This window comes from Notechis scutatus, chromosome 1 (assembly GCF_049901735.1).
Source record: "Notechis scutatus isolate UNSWTSFEM ecotype Mainland chromosome 1, rNotScu1.2, whole genome shotgun sequence".
Taxonomy (NCBI): domain Eukaryota; kingdom Metazoa; phylum Chordata; class Lepidosauria; order Squamata; family Elapidae; genus Notechis; species Notechis scutatus.
The window spans coordinates 38,975,735-39,001,034 of NC_142009.1; the positions used below are offsets into that span (position 1 = coordinate 38,975,735).

The window sequence follows — 25,300 nt, forward strand, 5'->3', positions numbered from 1 at the left end:
AAGATTAAGGGAACTGCAAAATTCTTCCTCTACATATTAAAGCTAACCTAGGCCTTCCTTGAGATGATGCCCTCCAGATATTTTTGAATAGATCTCCCATTAGCCTCAGCAAATATGAAAAATGTTTGAGATGGGGGGGGGGGCTGTAATCTAGAAGATCTGCAGGAATTTACAGCGAGTCTGTTGGAAGACTAGCTGATGGCAACTAGAAGAAAGAAAACTTACTACACTCTGAATCAAGGCTTGCTTTATATATGCATGGCTATATTAATAATTCCTCTCCACTCTTGATTTTTGGTAACTGGCTACCAGGAATTTGCATCTGGGAGATTAAAAACTATAAAGGAGATGGAAGGAACTCTGTTCTAGTTGCAAAAGTGAGATGCTGGAGATGCACCAGAAGCCTTCTGGACTAGGGTTATCTTTTCCAGACCTTGGAGCCTGTTAAAAACTGTTAGTAACTGCAACTGTGATTTGCAGTCGATGCTTTGCTACACAATTTTCAGGCTTTCCCCTCTTTTTTTTAATGACTTTCGGTACACAAATGTCACTGGGCCAGTGCTGCTTGAAGAACTCCGGATTTTAGGCAAAAGATAATGTGTCAACTACAGTATATGAATGGTTGATGTTATCCCATTGCACAGCATTATGTGCAGGTATTGTAAGTTTTTCAACTGTGATTTTAGATTGGAGTTCATACTGATGTGCAGATCAATTTAGCGTCAAACATAGATTTGGCGTGTTGGGATCATGCCCCACTTACCTACCAGCGTGACAGAAAAAAGAAAATTGTGTTGTTGCCTAAGGCGAGGACTGTTTCTTGTTTGCAGTGAACTTGCATGAAATTGAAAGCCAAGGAGGGTGTCTAGTGAATGGTAGAACTGCCATAGTGTAACTGGCCAATGGTTAGGAGGCTGCCTTGGGTCTGCTGGACTAACAGTCTTAAACAGACTTCCTGTGTGGTTTGTGGCTGCCAAGCGTCTGCTTTTCAAACTCTCCATATGGGAATACCTCAACAGAAGGAAGGGATTTCATTTAATGGCTGAGCACGTTCCTCCTGAAGTGATCTTTTTAACTCTGGGAACCCTGTTGACTGAAGAGCAGAGTAGTATTATTTTACAAAAATGACTTGCTTGTCCAAGGTGGCCTAAGATTAAACCTAATTAATTTAGGTTTACACACTATATTGAACAAGTGGTTTACCTACTTTTGGGCTGTGGTGGATAAGCCCAGTCCATTGTGGTTTAGTTAGCACCATGATCTAGCCATCTAGGCAATGCATGAACCAAGTTGCATTGATGGAGGACTGATGAGTCAACAGTTATATAAAAACTTTCATTTACTCTAATATGCCACTGAATGCCAGCTACTTGAGAACAGCTGGGATTGGTGTAGCTCTTGTGAGTCTCCCAGGGGTTGACAGCTGGGAGAAAAGGGACAAGTGCTGGATGGATTTTTGGTTTGTTTTCAGGAGTTCTTATTTTCCATGCTATGTATTCAGAAAGTGCCACTGCAATACAGGGCAATCCCTGAGAAAATGGTACTAAGAAAGCAAGGCTTGAGTGGCCCCCATTAACCTGAGTTTGAAAACACACTGCTAGAACGAGAAGGACAGCTGAGTTTGTGGTCTTGATTCTGTGTTTTCCTTCTTCCTTTCCAGGTGCTCATTGTAATAAAGCAGTCAAATGTTTCTCACTTGGCCAAATTGCAAATTGAATAAATGATATTTAACTTGAACAAGAGAAATTGGTATCCCAGTTTTTATTCTGCAATGAAACTCCAGTGTTGATCTAAAGCTAATTAAGCACTTCTCCGGATAATCTTCATGGGCCTCTTGTAACTATCAGATAAAATCATTTTACATGTCTGTCTTTGATGCCTTTTGGAGTAAAATATATAAACAACTCAATCTACACTTAACTCTTAGACAACTCTGCATCTGAGTTGGGTGACTTCAGTGAAAACATCTTGTTTTGCATTGCTGTGTTTATTTTGGATTTGTTTTATTTCCATAAGATATTCCCCAAACTATAGTGTACATGTTCTAATATACTTGTATTGTTAGTAGAAATGTTTTAAATTAGTGCTTCTCAACTCTGACAACTTTAAGATACCTGGGCTTCAATTCCCAGAATTCCCCAGCCAATATTCAGGGAGTTGAAGTCCAGGCATCTTAAAGTTGTCAAGATTTAAAAACACTGTTTCAGATTAAACAAGGTGCTAGTATTTAATGGATTTCTGCACACTTTTATTTGAACCCATTTTTAAAATGTTATTGTGCATAGATCTTGTTTTGTGTTTTGCTGTAGCACTAACCCCTGGTCACATGGCCAAAAGAATGCCAGATGCAATGTTGCTCAATTTTTTATTTTTCCAATATGCAAGTTCCTTCAATCTTACTTAGATATATTTGCAATTTTATATGAAAAACTGTTTGAAAATATATGCATATTTTCTCTACATATGTTCTAATATTTTTCCTATTAGTGCACATTTTGCAAATGATTGTCTTGTATTTTCATTATTTTTGTGCATTATTTTCAGCAAAAGACATTTTTGTATCTACTTTTCACTAATAGGTAAATTTCCATATTAGTATTTTTATTCTGAAACTTGTAACTTGGTCAAATGAAAATACTAAAGAAACATTGTTTCTGTCCATATATAAGTCTATATAATGTAAATAAAGTGATTCTGCAAATCTCCAACCTTAAAATTCCCAACTCCAATCCAGTTTCTTTTCTGATAGTAAAGGTGTCTGGTCTAGAAGGGTACCAAGTCTCAGCTTCATAGCTGGTGTTGGATCATCTTAATCATTTTAGGTATTTATATGACTTTCATTTCAGAGAAGAATTGTACTGAATTCTGTATCAAATTTCAGCTTTCTATCTAATGGTGAGGATCTTTTACAATTTTTTGTTTTATGAAAAACCATGTCAATCAGTCCTTTGTGTGTAAGCATACTGACTGCCATAAAAATTACTGATCACAGTTAGCAATGTCTTGTAATCCAAGAAATCTTAGCCAATCATACATTCTTGATTAAATCTACAAAATTCAGATATGGTACAGTAAGAGTACAGTAAGATATACATACATTAAGATAAAAGATTCTGTGTGGGATTCAAAAATTTTTACTACCGGTTCTGTGGGCGTGGCTTGGCAGGCATCTCAGGGGAAGGATACTGTAAAATCTCCAGCCAGCAGTGGTATTTTCTGGTTCTCCAAACTATTCAAAATTTCCGCTACTGGTTCTTCAGAACTGGTCAGAACCTGCTGAATACCACTTCTGATGTGTATACACACACACACACACACACACACACACACACACACACACACAAGATACAAAGAAGGAATGCCTATTCAAACATCTGAACTCTTACTAAATGCTTACATTAAGACTACTTTTAAAGGTAGTTTCCTTCTAATATGTACTGTCTTTTTATTCAATCAAAAGACGTTTAATGTATTGGTTAACTTGATTACTCAGTGAAAAGCTGAATCCCTATGCAAATAGAAAAATAACCCAGCAATAGGGTAAATGTAACAATAAAATAAACTCCACATATTTATTTTCTTAATTTACATGAATAGGCTGTACCTTAAATCTAAAAAGTCTGCAGTCATAATAGTGACAAAAGTATTCAGCATAATAACACGAAAAATTTAAGAACAGTATTTAAATAACTAAAAACAATAATAGTCACCACTTTGACTATTCATGATATAATCACCAAAAGGAATAGCAGAATATTTTTAGGAAAGTAATCTTGATTCAGTTTGCATTCAGTTTAATGGAGTTGCTCAGTAAATTAAACATTTGCCATTTAAAAATACTTTTTAAGAAATAACATACAGTGATTAGAGAAAGTACACACCCCTATTAAAATGTGATGTTTCTAGTTTTTTTTATTTTTCCCCAATAACTAATTTTAGTTTGTTTTTCAATTGAATTATGCAGCTTATATGTTATGTTAAAGGTTATTTATCTTGGTCTGATTTTTTTACATCTCCAAACCCTGCCATTTTTAACAGAGGTATGTAGACCTTCTGTGTCCACTGTAAGATATCCTGTAGACATGGCAGAACATACTGGAAAGATGAGGCCTTCCTTGATTTGATTTAGAGCCAACCTTGACTCTTGGTGATTATCTGGACTAATCCCTGCTGTTTTGGTGTTGTTGTTGTTTTGAGACGATTTCAGAAATAGTCCGCCAATGCCTCCTTCCTAGGGTTGAAAGCAGCGGTAGGATTCAAATTGTTTTACTATCAGTTCTGAAGGCGTGGCTTGTGGGCGTGGCATGGCTTGGTGGGTGTGGCTTGGTAGGCATGGCAGGGGAAGGTTACTGCAAAATCCCATTCCCTCTCCATCCCACTAACCTGCTTTCCAGCTCCGTTCTCCTGTGCAGGGCAACAAAAGAAGACTCAGCCGATCAGCTGGGACTCAGGAGGCAGAGAATAGAGAGAGGCAGGGCCAGTCAGAGGTGGTATTTGCCAGTTCTCCAAACTACTCAAACTTTCCGCTGCCGGTTCTCCAGAACTGGTCAATACCATCTCTGGTTGAAAGAGAATGACTGGCACAAGGTCACCTAACTGGCCTCATGCCTAAAATAAGTTTAGAATTTGCAGCCTCTCACTTTCTCGTCTAGTGCCTTAACCACTGCACCAAACTCAGATATATTTCAGGCTTGGCCAAAATTAGCCTGACAAGCTACAGAAAAAATAGAGAGCAGCAAAGAGGAAAAAAGGGAGCATACATTAATAGTAAGTAAGCATTTATATTAGAATTCTTTTATTGGCCAAGTGTGATTGGACACACAAGGAATTTGTCTTGGTGCAAATGCTCTCTGTATACATAAAAGATACATTTGTTAAGAATCAAGAATCATAACATACAACTCTTAATAATAGTCATAGGGTACAATAAGTAATCAAATCATATTAGGAAATAGTCCATATATATATAGTCCGTAAGGATACAAGCGACAAAGTTACAGTCATACAGTCACAAGGGGGAGAGGATGGGTGATAAGGAGGAGATGAGAAGATTAATAGTAATAGTAGTACAGACTTTGTAAATAGTTGGACAGTGTTGAGGGAATTATTTGTTTAGCAGAGTGATGGCTTTCAGGAAAAAACTGTCCTTGTGCCTACTTGTTCTGGTGTGCAATGCAATATAGTGTTTTGAGGGAAGGAGTTGAAACAGTTTATGTCTGGGATGTGAGGGATCTCTAAATATTTTCACAGCCCTTTTTGACTCATGCAGTATACAGGTCCTCCATGGAAGGCAGGTTGGTAGTAATTGTTTTTTCTGCAGTCCTAATTATCCTCTGAAGTCTGCGTCTGTCCTGTTGGGTTGCAGAACCAAACCAGACAGTTATAGAGGTGCAGATGATAGACTTAATAATTCCTCTGTAGAACTGTATCAGCAGCTCCTTGAGCAGTTTGAGCTTCCTGAGTTGGCGCAGAAAGAACATTCTTTGTTGTGCTTTTTTGATGATGTTTTTTATGTTAGGTATCCATTTTAGGTCATGTGATATAATAGAACCTAGAAATTTGATATTTGAAATTCTCTACTGTTGATACTGTGTTGTCTAGTATTGTAAGAGGTGGTAGTATGGGAGGGTTTCTTCTAAAGTCTACCATCATTTTATACAATATACAATCTACCATATTAATACAATATTGTACTATGTATTGTTAGTTCTACACATTAAGAACTTAGTAGCTAAGAGTACACATTTCCTGCTGGAAGTGGAAGAAGCTGTAATATTGGCCTACCTTACAGGATAGAGAAAAGGATTCTTGAAATATTGTACGTGAAACAGAGCTAATTAAAGAACGCTTAACTGAACAGCCATCTGTCCTTTAATCAAGTTAAGCACAGTCCCGTACAGTTCCACCATGCCAGCTGGATTCTATCTAAATTACACCGGCATTGCGCCAATACTAGTGGGCTGTTTTGCTCATCAATTAAGCAATTACATTTAAACTTTATGTCTCAAGGGAGCCTCAATATAGATGCCTTTTTTTTGTCATAAAGGACATATAAGGTGGTCGATGGCTTCTTCCCATATATGAAGTTACAAGTAAATCTGGGGTTTCTCAGTCAAATGAAGGTAGGAGATACAGACTAGGTGTGAATTTTTAAATAAATTATCCAGGGGCTTTTAAAAAAAAACATTTCCTATTATGTATCAAGCCATATTGTCTTATATAAAGCCTGCCTTTATCCTTAATTGAAGATCCAGATTTGTTGATGGTCATCTTCTTCATTCTACCTCCTTTGTTTGCCTAAATGTAAGGCCTGTTTGGTTGTGGCCCATAAGCTGGAAGGATGGAGAATGGTCTTTCCTTAATCAGAGAAGTGAAATCCATTTCATTGATCCTGAATGTAGATGTTCCCATTCTTGCACTTCGTTTTCATAGTTTCTTAGAATGTTTCTTAGAATGTGGTCCTAGGGCCCCTGGAGGTCCCCGTGATCCTTTAGGGATGTGTGAAATGAGTAGTATTTGCAAGTTTGTGTTCAAAAATTATACAATATTAAAAATCCATCAAAAACTATTGAGAAGCAATAGCAGCAGCAAATGCATCCGTTTTAATTTTGAATATGATAGATTTTTTTTTACTACCAGTTCTGTGGGCGTGGCTTGGTAGGCATGGCAGAAGAAAAATACTGTAAAATCTCCAGTCAGGGGTAGTATTTGCCGGTTCTCCGAACTACTCAAAATTTCCGCTAACGATTCTCCAGAACTGGTCAGAACCTGCTGAATACCATCTCTGAATATAACCTATATGAACACAAATTCTTTAGGGATCTCACATAATTTTTAAAAATGAGAAGAAATCCTAAATGAAAAACTAAAAGAAAAACTCTGCTGGAGAAAACTCCAGGCTGAACTTCCAGGTATATTGACTTTACAGGGGGAACTGCAAAACATTTTATATTGTGGATAAACATCATGGATAAGTGGATAAGCACCCACAAGGACTAATACACCTACGTAACCTTTGGAATGCCTATAGACTCCCTGCCTTAATTGATGTGTTTTTTTTATACTGCAAAACACCACCTTTCAGCATCTTTTTTTTTTTTTTTGCAAGAATATCTCCAAGTTGTACATAGATATTCTAGGAATATTAGAAGGCTGGTTGGCTGCAATTTAGTGCCTTCGAAATGTGGCTATCTGCTGCCTAAAATACAAAGCCACAAGAAGCCACAGGAAACACCTGGTGGGAGGCTGCATGGAGTGATGTGAAGCAATTAATGTGCCTTCTGATGAACTTTTTAAGGGTGTGGGGAAACGATGTGGCCTCCCCAACCATGGCAGTCCTTTGGGAGATGGGCCTTCCATCCCTCCAAACTGCTTGCTCTTTCTTTATACATTCAGGTCAGCAATCAACATCTAGAATAGTATTTCTGGCTGGGGAATTCTGGGAGCTGAAGTCCAAATATCTTAGAAGTCCTTGAGGTTAAGAAATATTGGTCTAGTAAGAGCTGGAAAAGCATTAGGCATAACTGTAGAATTTTTGCAAAGGTACCTGATAGAAGCATTTTTCTTGGTCTAGAGGAATTTATTATGATTTAGATTTATAGCTAGGATTTTGTTTTATTTTTTTAAAAGGGTGAATAATTCTATTACAAATGTGCACCCCTGTGTGTTTGAACGTACATGTGCGCACGCATACATTCACACACCCTTGAATGTTACAATAGCTTTTTGGTATGAAGATCGAATATTTGTGAAACTTTCTGGTACAAAACAAGGATATGTGCAGCATAAGGTTAATTTGGAAATCTTGCTACACTTGCCAGAAAAAGAGTGTCAATTAATCATAAAGCTTTTCTTTCTTTTCTCTCTCTCTCTTTTTATACTCGTGTAACTTAACAGATTTTTTTTTTTTTTAGAAAATTGCTGAGGCGGATGTGTTAGTTTCTTTCCTCCTAGCATAAATCACCATTTTCAGCCTAAGACAACGCTGCCTTAAATAGAACTGTTGACTTTCTCTGCTTCCTGAAAATGCTATAGCACATTTAAACACTTTTTAAAATCCAAAAAATATTTGTTTCATACAAAAAAAACTACCCTTTGGTCATGCCATCCAGCTGCTCCAATACTATCTTCTAAACTAGCTATGCTATGTAACTAGGGGCTCCCAAACTTAAAAATATTTCAGAAAAAAGCAAGAAAACCTGGAATTTTCAGCAAGAAACAAATGTTATAAGGAATAACCCTGTTTAGAGTAGCAGTGTTGTAGAATTCCATCTTGGATATTGTTGAGTTCCCAAAAATAATACAAATGAGATAAGGAAAGAGTTATGTAATTCAAAAGATGGCAGTATCTCTCAGAGCAAATAAAAGTTAGCATCTTAAGACAAGTTTTAAGTAGGGTTTGTAGAAATTTCAACTCGGTATATAGATTGTCCAACACCAATTCTTCAATATATTTCTTCCTACACATGTACTAGTGTTTCCTGCACTGATGTAATTATAATCTTAGGCTTCATGAACTAATAGGCCATTGTAAATCTAAATTCATATGTCTCCTCCCACATGATGATTCTTCTTGCCAAGAGTCCGTGGATGAATCAGAGTTTCTGATTATCTAATTTAAAGCAAATGTATAGTGAAGTGAATAGTAGTATATTTGGAGTAATGGGAAGAATTTCCCATTATGTTTGGGATCTTCTGGCTCATTCACATAACCAGGGAATCTGAAATCAGAAAGCAGCAAAATGGATTAGAAATGTTATTTTGGTTATACACTAATTTTTAGTGTTCTTTTAGTTCTGTTGCTATTGAAAGAACGTCAGAATGCTTCTGCAACTAATCCAATTTGCTGTTTGTAACAGTAGTCAGTGATTCCTCCCTTTGTCCTCTTCTTCTATTGATTGCCCAGGCAAGGCAGGAAAGTCTCGGTTTCTTCCTATAAGATCAGATATTCCATGATGCTGGATTTTTTGGTATCTGGTAATGTAATGATGTAGTCATCATTAATTCACCTGAGTTAATTTGTCTAATATCGTAAGTAGTCAACTTCCAAGGCTGACAGAGTGGCTAATTACCATAGTGACTCATTTTTTATGTAGAGGATCTCTTGATTGTTGCGTTAGATGATCATGGATTATATTTTCTACTATTGTGTCCTGGTCGTGGGGGCTTTTCAGTCAAAATAACTTTGTCAAATGATTTGAAAAATTTATTAATATAATTTTAACTTTCCTCTTTGAGTTTTATACTCATGCTACCCTGATCTGTTCTATACAAAATTGTTTCTTTTAATTTTATTATTTTAACTATCCCAAGAAATTGTTGCAGACATTATCAGATATACTAAGAGAAATAAATTCAATAAAAGTAGTGTGAGAGAAGAAGATTTTCTATCATATTGACTTTATGATTTTCTATCATATTGCATTTTAATTATCTTCTTCCCGCCCAAATTAAGAATTTCATTTTCTAGATCACAGCATAATTCCCCTCCCCCCATAGATACCTCTTGTAAGCCACACAAAATGTATGGAATTTAATTTAATATTGCCTTCAGCAAATAACTCACACCTGGTCACCTTTCCGGTTTTATTACTACCTTGAATATTACGTGGGGCTGCCCTTGAAGAGTATTCAGAAATTTCAGTTGGTGGAATAAAGCAGCAGCTCAAGTAATTATGTGTGTTTCTGGTAGAATACATTGTAAGGCATCCAGAAATCATAAATACCTTGGGGCTCTAAAGACCCCTAGGAGATTATCACCCAAACAAGTCCGCTGGGCCCAATATTTCAAGTGATTCAATTTCAACATTAAATATATCCCCGGAGGGAAAAACATACTGGTGAACGCTCTGTCCAGAAAACCTCAGTTTGACAGCCACTGAGAGGAAATAGTACAAGCCTTAATTTCAGCTGCTCAATCGGCAGGCCAAGTGACCACTCGAGCACAAGCCAACTGCACCCCCAAATGCCTGGACGATAAGCTGACTGCAGAATTGAAAACGGCCTTATTGACCGATCCTTGGTTCCTGGACCATCAAACCAAGTTGACAATGAATGATGGACTAGCTTGGAAAGGGACTAAGCTTTATGTGCCCACAACCCCAAGACTATTGGTACTAAAACATAGCCATGACTCCCGGCTGGGAGGCCACTTCAGATTCCTAAAAACCCTACATTTACTGAGAAGACAGTTCTGGTGGCCAAAAATGAAATCTGATTTTGAGGACTATGTAAAAAGTTGTTCAGTTTGTGCCACAATGAAACACAGAACTGGAAAAACCCCTGGCCTCCTGCAACAAGTTGCTGAACCAACCCAACCTTGGGAAGAAATCCCAATGGACTTTATTGTTGAATTACCTAAGAGTGAAGGGAATACGATCATTTGGACTATAATTGACTTATTCTCTAAACAGGCCCATTTTATAGCCTGCAAAGGACTTCCATCTGCGAAAAAACTTGCAAAGCTGTTCGTGAAACATATCTATAGACTACATAGAGTACCTTGTAGAGTAATATCAGACAGAGGGGTACAATTTACCACAAAATTTTGGAGGAAATTTCTGAAATCCATTGGTTCCTCTCAAGGGTTATCCTCAGCTTTCCATCCTGCTTGTAACGGAGAAGCGGAGAGGGCTAACGGCATGATTGAACAATACATTAGATGCTATATAAATTATCAACAAGAAAATTGGGCTGAGTTATTACCTTTTGCAGAGGTTGCTTACAATAATGCAGGATTGACTCCATTCCAAATCAACACTGGAATTGATTTTGTCCCGATGCCAGAGTTACCTAGACAACCTCCCTCATCCATGTCCCTAACAAAAATGGATGAACTCATTAAAGAAAGGTTGGGAAGATACAAAAAAGCTTTGACCAAAGCTGCAAAAAATTATAAAAAACAGGTGGATAAACATAGATCCCTTCAACCGCCTTTTAAAGTAGGAGACAAAGTATATTTGTTGACCAAGTATCTTAGGTTGAAACTGCCCAGTAAGAAGCTGGGTCCAAAATTCAGCTGTCACACGTTATGTCTTTGTTTTGCAAGCAGCATTATTACCAGTTTGTTACCAGGGTCCAATTCAAAGTACAGGTGTTGAAATTTAAAGCCCTTCACAGAACCAAGTTATTTGAGGGATTTCATCTATCTTATCATATACAACACGGAGGGCACATTATGTGTTCTGTCACCTGGGAAGCTACATTTGATGGACTGTGGGTGATGGTCCTTTTCTGCTGTAGCTTCTGCACTGTGGAATCTTCTGCCTGAGGTGAGGTCAGCTTTGTTACTGTTGAGCTTCCAAAGGACCACAAGACATGGATATGCCAACAGACCTGGGGAACTCCAAAGTGAATTATGTTTAACACCTCTTCGTCTATATTATTCTTTGTTTGGGTTTTTATACTTTTTAATGTATTTATTAACTGTTTTCAGCTCTGTTGTACACCACCCAGAATAATTGTTTGTGAGATGATCAGCTATATAGTTTGATTCAATAAATAAACCATTGGTATGGATCTGCATCAGGACAAAGCATAGAAATATCAGCCAGATAATCTATACCCAGTGGTTCCCAAACTTTTTCAGTCCACCGCCCCCTTGGTGCTACAAACTCATCCTAAATGCCCCCCACCCAGGGGCGGGATTCAAATTTCTGTGGGCATGGCCTAATTTGAGGGTGTGGTTTGCTGGTCACGTGATTGGGTGGGCGTGGCTTGCTGGTCACATGACTGGGTGGGCGTGGCTTGCTGGTCACGTGACTGGTGGCGTGGCTTGCTGGTCACGTGACTGGGTGAGCATGGTTTGGTGACTGGCAAACCAAATACAAGTGGTCCTCACTTAATGGCTGGTTGCTTAGCAAGTGTTCTAATTTATGACTGGCCTCCCCAGAACTACTTGACCTGTTTTTGGAGTTTTGACAGCCATGCACACACATATACACATACTCCCTTCCAACCCTGCTGGAGCAGGTCATTGGACTAGAATCGGCAAAGCATCTCTGATTAGATTCTAGTAGTGAATAAAATCTAATCAGAGATGCTTTGCCGATTCTTGTTGATTTGTTTTATTTGTATTTCTTTATGCACAACCCAGAAGCTTTTGTGATTCTTTGCAGCAAAAATTACCAACCTCTGGCTTTGCTCTACTTTTCAAACGTGCTGGCACTGCCGTGTTCTAGGTGCTGGCCCCGCATTGAGCCCGCTGCACTGGAGGGACCTGCCCAAGCAAGTCCAAGCGGAGCGGTGCACCAAATCAATGGGGTGAGCCTGGGAGAGGCAAAGAGAGAGAGAGAAAAGAGAGAAAGAGAAGGAAGAAAAGAGAAAAGGGAAAGAAAGAAAAAGGGATAAAGAAAGGGGGGCATGGAGGGATGGAGGGGGAAGCGGGAGAGAGGGAGAGAGAGAGAGAGAGAGACCTGATGCATCAGATTGAAATGAGGCCTAGTTTAGAGGCCCTTTTCCACATTGAAACATCTTTGCCAGAATCTTTGCCAGCACATTGAAACTTCTTTGGCTTCTATTAATTAAAGGTTTTGTGGACAAAACATGGCCAAGACTATCAGGAAGCTCTCACATTTTGTTGAGGCTTTAAACAGGATCCATTGGACCAGATCTTCACCCTAAAAAATTACTTTTCCCCAATGTATTACAGTGCCAATTCTGAAGAAGGCAAAACCAAAATGTACTGGTAAATTACAAGAACACACACACGCACACACTCCCTTCTAACCCTGCTGGAGCAGGTGATTGGACTAGAATAGATATCTCATTATCTTTCTCCTCCCTCCCTCCCTCCCTCCCTCCTTCCCTCCTTCTTTATTTCTTTTTCTTTCTGTCCCTTCCTTCCATCCCCCCTCTTTCTTTATCCCTTTTTCTTTATTTCTTTTTCTTTCTGCCCCTTCCTTCCATCCCTCCTTCCTTTGTCCCTTTTTCTTGCTTTCCCTTTTCTCTTTCTCTTCTTCCTTCTCTCCCTCCCTCTCTCCCTCTCCCTCTCTCTCTCTCTCTCTCTTTCCTCTCTCAGGCTCACCCCATTGACTTCGTGCACCGCTCTGTTCGGACTTCCTTGGACAGGTGCCTCCAGTGCAAGGGGCTCAATGGGGTGGAACACAGCGGTGGCGGGATGTTTGAAAAGGAGAGCAAAGCCACTCTGGCTTTGCTCTCCTTTCCCAACGCTGTGTTTGGGGTAGGTAGCAGATATTTCCCTCTAGGAAACAAAGAAAAAAATATCCTTTGCAAACTCCATGTGGCATCAGGAAGGGCATCCAGTAAACACTTTGCTTCATCCAGTCGCCCCATCTCTACCCCGAATTAAAGGTTTATAGGATCATAAAAATGGAGTTTTATTGATGCTGAATGATTTCAAAAATCTTTGGACAGGAGACCTCCAGAAAGAACCAAAGTAGTAGGTTAGATTCAGAAGTTTAAAAAAAAAAAAAAAGCATTTCTGAAAGACGGTATTCTATTTTGTTGCTCAGAAAAAATAGATTTGTCCATGAAATCAAGAGTCCAGCTTGTCTTAAAGGAAATTTAAGCAAAAGTGTTACTTAATGAAAGGATTGGTTTTTTTAAACGGAATGTATAATTTAACTTACGTGCATCATTCCATAAACCAATCTCCCATTTCCTATACACACTGAGTGTGTTTTTACTAGAATATCAGAATTTTAAGTGTACTTGTAAGCCTCATCACTTTATGCTATTTCTTTGCAAAGTATTCATTGAATTGGGGGAAATGGATGCTATACTGTGATGAATAGATAACATTATCCCATTCAAAGATCTCTGCACTTTTTAAAAATAAAAAATAAAAACTTTGGAACCTGAAAAAGGAAAAGAGACTAAGAATGTTATACTTTAAGAGAAAATTCAACAATCCTTCTTTAATCAATAGATTGCCTGAATTTTTCTATGCCTGTGGAAGGCACACAAGCCATATTACAATGAAAGTATGTCAAGTTTTCTTTATCTCTAAGCTTTTTTTTCATTTTTTGTTCCAATTTAAGAACTGTATCTCTTAGTTTATGAAAATGTAAAAAATATACATCTTTACATATGGGAGAATGTCTTCCTTTTTAACATTTAACACTTCTGCCATCTGAATGAACCTATTACCATCAGTGGTAATTTGAGAACAAGATGAGAATCTTTTTCTTTGGCTACTAAGAAGATGTCAGGAGAGAAGATATACATGCTAGAGCAGCCGTCCTGAACCTTAGGCTTTTTCATAATATCCAACTAGACTGGCTTCCAGATGGAGATCCAGCTGGAGGGCCTGGGGCCCTTAGATACCTTTGCCTTCAAAGGTGAGGTGTCGGATATCGTTAATTAAGGCTTTCCCCCAGGGGGCAAAAGAGGCCCATAGGTCTTGATAATGCTGTGGTGGCAGACTTCTACATTTTCTCTTCAGACATATCATTATCGTCTTCATCTCCCCTACACATATAGTAGTAGTTTCAGATGTAGGAGTAGATCTGGGAAAACCAAAGTTTAAATTCACCCTAAACTATAGAAGTCCATGGGATAAGTTTGAGTGCATATCTCTTAATTATAAGCACAAGGTTTTTGATTGGGACGTGGATGGAAGTGGAAGGAGAAAGTGTTATATATATATTGCTTTGAGTTTCTGGTGGGGCATAAATCTCACAAATAAATTCACTTCTGTTTTTTTTTTTTGTTTTAAAGTCTAACAAATATTTATTCCTTTGAATATTTCTCCAGGTTTAGCAGTTATCTGCAGTATTTGGCTTCCACACAAATTCTTTATCGTTCAAATACACATAACTGAATTTGCTCACGTTTATCTCTTGTGTTGTTGTTTTTTTACTTCCCCAATTTTCTACAGATTTCTTGCAAAAGAAATCTTTTGCATCTTTCTTCATAAGTAAAATATTGAATGACTAAAGCTCAAAAAATTAGATTAGTCTCTTTCTTGGACTTATGGTAAGGGAGAAAAATGGGTAATCTATCAAGTACAACTTATTCTAGCCTTGATGGGCCTTCCTCAGCTATTGAAATCAAAACCAGCTATTTATTCTTCTGGTGCTAAGACCTACAAACTATTGATGTGGAGAACCTATAGCAACAGCTGCATTTACAGAAATAGTATATTCAAGATTTTAAGCAAAGATTTCAAAAGAAAAAAGATTCTATAAGATGGAATAAGTAATCTTTTTGAGCTTTTCTGGCCTTTGCTGTGAAATGTACACAAAGCCAGACAAAACTTAAATGTGATTGAATACCAGAGTACATTTAACATTTAATTTTTAAAGTTAATTCAACTTAATATTGTTTTTAGCACTTCACTAGCTTCACAGTATATCCTCCAAATGAATGGTACTGACAATTACTCCTGTGTATTTAGTAATTTCCCTGTAAAAAATTACAGCTGGTAGCAACTTTTATAACACCTCTGTGCAGAGGTAGTATTCAGAAGGTTCTGACCAGTTCTGGAGAACCGGTAGCGGAAATTTTGAGTAGTGCGGAAAACTGGTGGTAACCTTCCCCAGGATAGAGATTTTATAGTATCCTTCCCCTGCCATACCCACCAAGCCATGCCATGTCCACCAAGCCAGGCCCACAGAACTGGTAGAGAAAAATTTGAATCCCACCACTGCGGCTGCATACTGTTGGTGGAGCACTCAGAACTATGCTTAGATATAACTGAGGAAGGCAATGTTGAATAAGCTGGGGGAGGCTTTTGTATTTCATTCCATGGCCTCATTTGTTTGTGGGATAGATGCTAGCAGTGGATGGGACCTGCGCCCATTCCTTTTCTCTTTCCTTTTTTTGCTAGGGTTGGGCAGCTAATTTTTTTGGTTTTCTGAGACCACATTATGTGGCCCCAGGGGGATATCATGATTTCACCAAGGTGGGTGCACCCAACATTTTCAGCATTTGGGGAGGAGGGTTTAAAACTATACTGTTCAGTGCCTTAAACCTTTCCATGGGAAATTTAGCACACATAAAACAAAACATAAAACATATCCTACAGCTCTAATGAAATTGGTTAAATACTATGGAGGACACTTTACAGGGTGGCATAATAAATAAATAGACCATTTTCTTTTAATGAACCATTAATAATTAAATATCAAGCTCTCACCAAAGTATTTTAAGCCAGTAAAATACGTAACCATCCCACCCCACAGGAAAATGATTTAATGCTTTAATTGTCCATTCATAGGCTAGAAAAATATTTGAACCAAGGAAATTTCCTATATTTGTAGGAAAGGAAGCCCAACAAATTTGTCTATTGTTCTTACATATAAACAATAAAAATAGTCAAACCAATGTCTGCATTTACCCTTTTATGTTAATCATATGAATGAAGAATTCTGGAAATGATTTTGTTTTATGGGTGACAGACTAAAGTGTTAGTCTGCATGAGTTTTCATTTAGATAGTTTGAAGAAGAGGAAAACATTTTTATTGGCTACAGGTGATGCCTAAAAGATTTAGACATCACAATAAAGGCATTTCCTTGCATGAAATATGTTTCTGCTACAATGGTACCAAATAATTTTATACTTGTTTTATTTTTTTAAACCTGTTTAAATGTTTATTTAACACATGCCTGATTAGGAGAGATTTCAGTTGATAAATCTAGCCAATTAATTGATGCAAACATTTGCTATTCTAGTTATTTCATATTGATTAGTAGGTTAAATACTAGCTGTATGTTTTTTTTTAATATATGAGTGTGTTTATATTTAAAACGTAATAAACATTGGAAAACTGGACATGTAGGGGCCAGGCTATAAGGTTTCAGAAGGAGCCTGGAGAATAATGTGCCCCTCTGTCAGTATGAAATGATAATGTGCCCTCTCTTCATGCAGAATAGAAACAAAACAGCATTGACTCAATGTAGAATTTCCTCCTTCGGGGTAAAAGAAAGTGAATGCATTTTGTGAAGTAAATAAATAATTAATAAATCCCCCGCAGTGGCCTTTATCAATAAGATAAATATTTTGGTGCACAGAAAGAGATTGGGGAAATTCTAGGCCTGCTTTTCTTAACCTCTTTGTTCAGTTTCTAATAAAGCACGTTCTTACTACAAATAGAAGGAGAGATTGTCAGTAATTTGCATGAGACAAGAATTACTCACTCACATGCCATCACCCTGCATATTTATCCTGTCCTGACAATTATTTTTAAAGAATCTCTGCTTTACTTTGCAAGCAAGAAAGAGAGAGATCTTAGACGATGGGATAAAATGCTCAGCAAGATTTAGTTTTATCATTTGTTCTCATTTTGGGGGGAACAAATTGGTGGAAAAGCCCCTGTCAGCAAACTGCAACATGGGTTTCTGTTCATTACAGTTTTACAAAATACAGTGCATTCTTACAGGGTCAACTCATACATTTTATTTTATGGGAAGATACTACAAACCCCACAATCTAGCACCAACTAATGTTTTTGCAAGCTGCTGTGACACACTAGTACACCAATTAAGAATTGAGATTAGGTATTATTTCTAAGTAAAGTTACGTACTTTGAGTTGTCATGTTGCTTTCCCATGCCATATCTGGACTGCCAATCTTCTCTCATACATGTAATTGTTTCTCTATGGGCAATAATTAGAACGTTTTTCAATGCCCCAGAAGAAAGCCATTTGGGAGGGCCTTCAAGAATATTGTAGGAAATATTAGAATCCAACAATGTATAAAGTGATGTTTTTTGGCATAGCTTGCCAAGTTGGTTCTTTATTAATGGATAGTGAAGCTTAGCCATGTATCAGGGAAGAATTAATTGCATTTTGCATTAGAGATACAATGCTAAGTAAAGCTATGTGATTCTAACTTCCCTTTAAATGCTAACTTTTTATTGTATATAAGTTAGAGTGCTCCTAAGGTGAAATCAATTTTTGACGGAAGTACATTATTGGCAATAATACATGTATGATTTAGTATTGCCTTTTTCTGACATCCCCACGCAACAGTTATGGTGGTCTATCCTTGGGATCAACCAAGGTTAGGCTAAGTGCTGCCACCCATTGCATGACATTTAAAGCAATTCTAAGGCAGGAATAATTGACATATACACAACTTCAAGCAACAGTAGAAGAAAAAAACTTGACGTACAAATAGATTGAACATTTGGAAGAATGTTTGTTGACTTGAAAGGGTCCCAGAATATGAAGTAAACAAATGTTCCATGGCATAGCTGAGGCTGAACTTAGTTGCCATCATTCTTCTCTTTAAGCTTTGGTGGTAAGAGAAAACTCTACAAAGAGAATATTGACTTAAGTTGGAATATCTATATTCAACAGAAGAATCATCATCTTGAACTACACTTGGAAGACAGACCAAGAAACAACACAGTATTTGGATACCATTAAGACATGGCCCCATCAACTAATCCTAATGAGCCTGTATTTCATTGCTGAATCTATACTGCTGAATAATGTCTGAAAATGCCCAATACAATTTGCTTTTTAAATATGACATATGAAAACTATGTTTCATAAAAGATTGGAAACCTTTATTTACTTTTTGTTGAAATTGGATAAAAATGATTTAGTGATTTCTGGATCTGCTGATTAAAAAGGATTGAATATGGGAAGAAGGGAATTATGCTGTCTTTGTGTAACCTAAAAGGAGGAGCTATAATTTGCAACTGCAATAAAGATCTTTGCTTTTTTATTGCTACATTGCTTTTTTAAATACTTTTTTCTATTTGTATTGTTTTCTGCACTTATTTCTTTATCTTTCTTTCCCCTTCCCTATTCTATATATTTTTCTTATTTATCCCTTGTCTATGTAAACATTTATAATAAAAATACATAAAAGGAATATTAGTATAAGCTCTAAAATAAGGATAATAGTTTTTTTAAAAAGAAAAAAAATTCTGAACCCAAATGCTCTGCTCTTGTATATGATATGGCTTCACTCACATTGCACCTTCATCTTGCTTTCTTCTTCCCCCAAAAAGTTAAATGTGATAACAGTCCATCAAAAAATTGCCTCACTATCCTAGCGCACATTTAAGCTGAACCTATGTTGGAATTCTTGAATAGGACCAGAACCCTTCTTTCCTGGTCTCCATCCCAGACACAATCTCTTTTCACACTTTAAACATACTACATCTGGTATGGTTGTCCAGCAGATAAGCTCAGCTGCTAGATCAGTTTCTGATTTGTTGATTATGTAGATAATCCCTGGTAGCCAGTTTGGTCTACTGATTAGGGCACTGAGCTAAAAAGCAAGAGATAAGTGAGTTCACGTCCTGTCTTGTCTATGAAAGCCAGCTGGGTATGCCAGTTGCTCTCTCTCAGCCCAAGCCACCTCGCAGGGTTTTGTTGTGAGGAAAATAAGAGGAGGAAAGTGTGTTGGATATGTTTTCCACTCTGAGTTATTTGTAAAAATAATAAAGGCTGAATATAAACAATAAATAAATATCAGGTGGAATATACTACATCAACTCCCTCACAGCTAGGCTGATTTTCCCTTATGTATTGCTGAGATACATAACCATCATGTATGTATTCATTGCACTCATTTCTGTGATGTTCCCTCTAAAACTTAAGGCTGTTTAAAATACAATATAAACAATAAAACACAATATTTTTTTAAAATGGTAATACCATAAAATGATACTGTTCTCAAGTGTATTAAAGATGAGCTAGTTAATAGCAGCTAAACAAGAGACCGAACTTCTTCTCTGGAGTATATGCTGCATCTATTCTGAAACCCCAAATCCTATTCCAAAAGGTAATCTCACCTATCCTTGTATGCTATCACAGAAATGTCAAATCAGTGTATAGCAAAACTAACAAAAGAATGTTAAGAAAGAAAAGTTGCAGTTTCTCCTCTATTCTGGGTTTCATCTCTTGCTCCTGAAACATTCTACTGGGGTTTGAATGACCATCTCCTGTGTTATGTTCACAAAGTCATGCCAAAAATTCTCAATTTAGATATCTTTAAGGTTCTCTTTCACAGAAAGAGAAAAGAAGGGCTGGAAGGAGAGAATGAAACAGTCACCTCTTTGCATAGACTGATTGGAGTGGAAGAATAGTGGAAATGATTTCCCTGAAAGCTGTTTTCTCTAAATGGCGCGTGAACTTGATACTCAAATAATTCTGTTAGTATATTGTATTAGGAATTACTAGACATGCATGCGGGGAGAGAGAGGGATGTCAAGTACATCATGATATCACCATGCAAATGATGTACGTAATTCACATTTTTTTGGAGTGAAATCATGATGCATGTGACAGTATTGTGGCATATCTTTCGTGCATGGTACTTTACAGAAGACAAGATACCTTAAAATGAGACAGCTACATCTGGCAGCAGATTTCAGCTGACAAAAAGAGAAGAAAGTGCTTGTTTAATTTGTGGTTGAATTTTTGCTACTGGAGAAGAAAATGTACAAAAAAAATAATTAGTAGAATAACTAAACATAATTGCTATCTTCTAATATACTGTTCTCCTTAAAATTCTCAAGTTGATGGTCCATTGGCTGGGGAATTCTGGGAGTTGAAGTCCACCCAACTTAAAGTTGCTCAGGTTGAAAAATACTACGGCGTGCTACGCAAACCTATCTGTGAAGTGGTTCCCTGTAGGTGTCAAAACAACTTACCTCCTCCAAAGCAGCAGGTATCTTAGGCAGACTCAGAGGAGATGTTCCTGCTCTGAAGAATTTATAACTGAATATTAGCACTGGGGAGACAACTGGAAAATGTGGCAAGGGGTGATGGGGGTGCCAATGACGTACTTAACAGCTTAACAGGCAGCCTGGTTTTAAGAACTGGGGCTGGTGGTTTAACAGTAAGATTGTAAAATTGCAATGTTGAAAAACCACAGCACTTTTATGATTCTGACTTTGATACTGTGCAGTTCTGGGAAATGGGGGGTGGGGGTGGACAATAACTTCCGGAGGCTATGGGAGAAAGTTAGCAAACAGCTAGAGAAAGCCCCCAAACTGAAGAGATGACTTCAATTTGTTTGCAGCTGGTCAGAAATACACATTCCCCTTGCTGAGTCTGCCTGGCTTCAGGAAAAGCCAGATGGAAAAGCCAGAGATTGGGTCAGTCCGGCCTGTCCTCAACTTACCAGGGAGGATTAAATGTGCTTGACCTTGCTGTGAGGGCTAAATTATATCCCTGGAGCTTTCTTCACCCCTTACTCCTTCCTCTCCCTGACCAACTCTCAAATGATGCATCTTTAACATGTCGCAGCTTTCTGTTCTAAAGGTCTTTTGGTAACCCCGGGCATATTTTGTCCAGCACTTACTGTTTTTCAGCTGGAGTTATTTAGTCTAGCATTTATCTATCCCTCCCTTTCATATTGTGTACAAAGAATGCTCAAAAGCAGCCAAACACAGATGCACAGAAACGGCTAGTTTGATCAAACTGATACAGTAGAATAGAAGCAAAGGGAGAAAAGGGAAAGCAATTGGTTTGAGGAAATTTTGGAGAGCAAGAATCAACATCTTGATTTCTTAATTGGAATGGGGGTGGGGGCATTGAAAAAAGCAGATTTTGAAGCCAGAAATATATTTTCTTCTGATTTGAAAGTTTTCCAAGAGAAACAAGACAGTATGTTTAAGAGTTGTTAGCACCATGGTTTGTTTTAGAACTCACTAATGAAGGCAAATATACATGTCACAGGATAGTGTTGCAGGATCCAATCTGGGTCAATCACCGGGATGAAAGGTTTAGTCTTCCAAGCTTTTAGGCTCATGCTGGACCCCATCCTCAGGGAGCTCTACCAGCATGTTTTAGAATATTCCGTGATGAAGCTACGTTTGCTCAATTTATGAGATCACATTGTGTTTCTCAGAATTAAACTGTTTATCTTGAAGCTTTTAAAGGCAACTTGTAAAAGAATTTATTTTACAAGCTATTTATTCTCTTTTAATCTCCATCCTGCCAAATCACCCCATATCCACATATAAATATACTCTGTGGAAAGCAAAAATCTAGATTACAAATATTATTTAAAGGTAAAAGCATCTTCAAGTTGAGTTTGAAATGTTTTTATCATTTTTTTTTTTACTTCCAGTCTAGAGTACCCCACAGGAATTTTCTAGTGGTCTCCCATCCCATGCCTAACCAGATCCAACCTTAATCAAATTTTTGAAATCACCCAAGGAAATCTTTTTTTTTTTTTTGTATGTATAATTGACTCCATATAATTGAATCTACTGCTGGTTGAGTATGAACAAATCTTGCACAAATACCTGGAGGCTGTTATTAAATGCAAAAGTCACTGATGACCAACAGATGTCTCTCACAAGAGATAGGAAATCTGTTTTTTATGTAAGCACAATGTAGGAAAAATGTGCCAAATTAATCTTCTTTCTTAATATCTGATTTGTGAAGATATCTTCCAAATTAAATTTCACTGGGATTATCTCATACATTTTTTTATGTTTATTTTATTAATTTATATCCTGCTTTTATTGTTTTGTACATACCTAATATTCCTTCCTCCACCTATTTCTCCACAGCAACTTTACAAGGTGGCTTGGGCCAAGAGTATGTGACTGGCCGCAAAATTTCACGTCTAAGCTAGGACAAGAACTCACAGTTTCCTGTTTCTAGCCTGGTCCCTTATCATTGGTGGGATTCAAATTTGTTTACTACCTGTTCTGTGGGCGTGGCTTAGTGGGCGTGGCAGGGGAAGGATACTGTAAAAATCCCCATTCCCTCCCCATCCCACTAACCTGCTTTCTAGCTCCGTTCTGTGCAGGGCAACAAAAGAAGACCCAGCCGATCAGCTGGGACTCAGGAGGTAGAGAATAGATGGGGTGGGGTCAATCAGAGGTGCTATTTGCCAGTTCTCCAAACTACTCAAAATTTCCATTACCAGTTCTCCAGAACTGGTTAGAACCTACTGAATACCACCTCTGTCCCTTATCCACTGGACCAATGTGGCTCTTTTCTTATTGAAATAATCTTTCAATCTTTTGCTTCTAGCCCATAGAAAAAGAGATTTAGTAATGCAGGATCTAATCTGAGTTGGTCACTGGGACCAAAGGTTCATTCTGTCCAAGCATTTGAGCTTGTACTGGAGCCCATCATCAGGAAAAATCTGCCTCTCCAGAATATGGACTGGACTGTTCTACGGGTCTGGTAACAGGCACATATTACAACTGTTGCAGCATCCTGGGGTCATGTGATCAGATTGGATCCTGAAACATTATCCTGGGATGTGTAAATTTACCTTCATTTGCGACATTTGATAATGTTTTTATTAACTGATATTTTTTAAAAATTAGGATAAGAGCAAAGACACAGCATTTCAGAGTAGATAGTAATATATCAGGGGAGAAAATTATAAAGTAGCTTATAGCACAGATGTGGACATTCATAGAAAAAGTCAGCATTCTGTGCTGCCTCCAATCATAAGGGAAGGCACTCTTTCAAATGAGACAACTTGGACCAACTTAGCCTAAGCAGAAGTTGGCAATCTGGTTTCCTCTAGATAGTTAGATATGGGAGCTACAGTTCTTGCTCTTCAAAAGTGGAAATAATGGGAGTTGGAATCTGAAGGACCTTATAGGAACCTAATTACCTTCCTTTGCTCTACACTAATTATGAAAATTTCTGTATCACTATGCCAGGAAAATAGATGTGAAAGGCCATGGACGGGAAACAACCCCCAAAAAACCTGTTACGGAAATGTATTTGAAGAGATACAGTTAGGATTCTCAAGAATAAATAATTTTAGCAATGTTATCTGTGTCAAATATGTGTGATTCTATTCTTTCTAACCTTAAAATATTTCAGGAACAAGAAAAAAGGGAAACAGCCTTTTCTGGGGAATGAATCCAGGAACTTCTTCCTACAGAGTGTGGACTGTCTTACTGAACTCCAATTAAATTCTCTAAATCAGGGCTGTCAAACTCACGGCCCATGGGCTGGATGTGTCACACACTGGCCACACCCATGCCCGGTTTAGCAAAGGGGGAAAAAGTCCCGATATGTCACGTGACGCCACTGTGATGACATGAGTTTGACAGCCCTGCTCTAAATGTACTACAGATAGTACTTGACTTACAATCATTTAGCAACTATATGAAGTTACAATGGCACTTAAAAAGTGATATACAATCAGTACATCACAGCCTCCCCAGAGTTACATGATCAAAATTGAGGAGTTTGACAACAGGCACATACTAACAACTCTTATATCATTCAAGGGTCATTTGATTGTTATTTGCAACTTTCCCAGTTGGCTTCTGACAAGGAAAGTCAGTAAGTGAAGCTGGATTCGTTTAACAACTGCATGATTCACTTAACAACTGCAAAGATTTTCTTCACAGTTTGGCAAAAAAAGATCATAAAATCTGACCTAACAGCCTCCTTGCTTAGCAATGGAAATTTTGGTCCCAATTGTGATCATAAGGGTTACCTGTAGTAGAAGTTTGCCGCTTGGTTTTTTCCGGTTTAAATTTAAAACGGAGGCATGTATTTGTAGGTATGAATTTGGGGGATGCATGTCAACAATTTCTAAGTCATTTCTTACTATGGTTTGCACAAGGAGCACATCCTATATGCCAGGGCAGTGCCAAGCTGACCAACTAACTAGGGAACATATTGTCCACTACCAACTCTCAGGTGCTTCTGAAAATGGGAAGGTAAAGTCTTTAATCAGCAGGTGGAAGCCAACAAATATAGGGTTATTTAATGACAGAACTGCAAGAAACTGAAGGTGATGGGAATGAGATGGATGTTGTTTAACATTCCACATATGTGAGACTCGGGCTGAAAGAATGAGAATTACTCTAAAATCCCTGCTAAACCGTTCCCTGCTTTCTGGAGGCAATCTCAAACTTTAGCAGTTCAGAAAGATTCTCTGGCTGACAATTAATATTAATAGGTAGATTTTGCCATGTGGCATTATCACACTGTGAGATGGGTGGGCATACCATATGGGTTTTGGCAGGTGTTAGATGTAATCAGAGGGATTACTGGGCTCAGGGAGAAAACAGAAAAACCTTGCGCTTGTTTAGTCTCCTTTTTCCTTCGTGTTTAGATGCAGCTCTAGTTGTGCTTAAGCATTTTTTCTGGCTGTCCTTTTGTTACACATCTTCTCTGGGTTTTCATGAGAGTGATCAGGAGCTACAGACCAAGACTGATTTGTCTAGCTTTGGCTCTGGCTTAGCTTAATTGCACCATTTTGACTCAGCCTGGCTGTTTCAGGATCTAGCTCGCTGTCCTGGGCAGTGGGGCAAGACAAGGGTCTATGCCAGTGCCTCCCCCTCCCCTGTAGTTCCCCAGGAAGGAGCAAAGAAGGCAGTCATGTTAAATGTGGTTCTCTGCAGTGACAGATTTATTTTGAAGAAAAAGCAGTGGC

General features: G+C 37.9%; 1 long non-coding RNA gene across 1 annotated transcript in view; it reads left to right on the forward strand.

The window, feature by feature from the left end:
- The window catches only part of LOC148132756 (uncharacterized), a 43,412-nt gene extending 24,933 nt beyond the window's left edge, over nucleotides 1-18,479 (forward strand). Inside the window, exon 3 of the long non-coding RNA XR_015748795.1 lies at nucleotides 18,265-18,479. This is a non-coding gene — a long non-coding RNA (uncharacterized LOC148132756). The remainder of the gene's footprint in view (nucleotides 1-18,264) is intronic.
- Nucleotides 18,480-25,300: the final 6,821 nt, after the last annotated feature.